This window comes from Anneissia japonica, unplaced genomic scaffold (assembly GCF_011630105.1).
Source record: "Anneissia japonica isolate Jap-2015-1 unplaced genomic scaffold, ASM1163010v1 scaffold7345_len93687_cov157, whole genome shotgun sequence".
NCBI classification, from domain to species: Eukaryota; Metazoa; Echinodermata; class Crinoidea; order Comatulida; family Comatulidae; genus Anneissia; species Anneissia japonica.
Genome location: NW_022740285.1, coordinates 92,426 through 93,683, shown reverse-complemented (window position 1 = coordinate 93,683; position 1,258 = coordinate 92,426).

The following is a 1,258-nucleotide window of genomic DNA, read 5'->3' as shown; positions in this document are numbered from 1 at the left end:
ACAATAACTTCACGTGTTGTGGTACAGCCAACAACAGTAAACAACAACATGGCGACTAGCGGCGGGTAGTTTGCCGGTGTTGTAATAAAGTGTTGTTTTCACCGCGAAGAAATTGCTAATGAAACTCCAATTCTAGTTACAGCAACCAGATTCTTGAAGATTATTACTTGTAACAAATTATGGATAATTTTAGACAGTCATAACCGAACTATAGCTGACAAACTTGTGTCTTAACTAGCCTAGGATGTGCCTCCTCTTGTGTCTTGGTTGGAATGGATAAGGGAAAGACATACGATTACGAGGATGTGATAAGACTTTCACCCTGTTTGCTATCGTCGTTACATCGACACGAAATCGATAGCAATGATAAGTTATCATTACCAAGTGTAGTGTAGTCCCGTCAGTACCTTACCCAGACACATTGTACAGTATTAAAAATATTCTTTAAAAAATGGTGCTGACTGTGCAGGCCCTACCTCACTTAGGTTCGTGAGTGGATTTCCCGTACGATTGGAAATCGTAACGGTACTGGGTTTGGTCTACAGGAGTTCGTGCTTCGAACAGGTTATTGCATAAGGGTCACACGGCTGTCTCTTATACACACTTTTTAGCAAAAGTTTGCCTAGGTCGAAACTAACTCCGGCTATATAAAATTGATTATAAGATTGAAAAATATTAATTTTGTTATTGTAGTAGTGATGGATACTATGTACACGTTTAATTATTGTTATCTATTCGTTAATGTCATTATATTTACATTTAAATTTAATATATTGTTTAAGTATGAATTATTATGTTCATGTAAAAATTAATCTTATAAATTAAAATTGTATATTTTAAATAATATAGTAGGCATAGTTTAATGGAGATCATCAAATGCGGTTGTAAGACCAGGTGCAATCAAGGCAGATGTCAGTGCAATAAAATGAACATGAAATGCTCTGATCTTTGTCAATGTACAAACTGTCAGAACAGAGATGATAAAGATACCATGAATGAAGATGCTCAATTTGCAGACGATGAATACCTAGACGAAATTTACATAGATGATTTGTTTGATTGAGATTTGATGTGTTTCTTATTTCATCATTATTATGTATAATATAGAAAATTTAAAAAGGTAACGTAACCATGTGACCCTTGAAAATGTAAGAACTTCAGAACCATGAGACTTAGCACACAGTGACACAGGAGTACGTAAAGCATTATCTATTTTTATTTATTTTGTACAGGTATAATATAGAAAATTTTTTTAAAT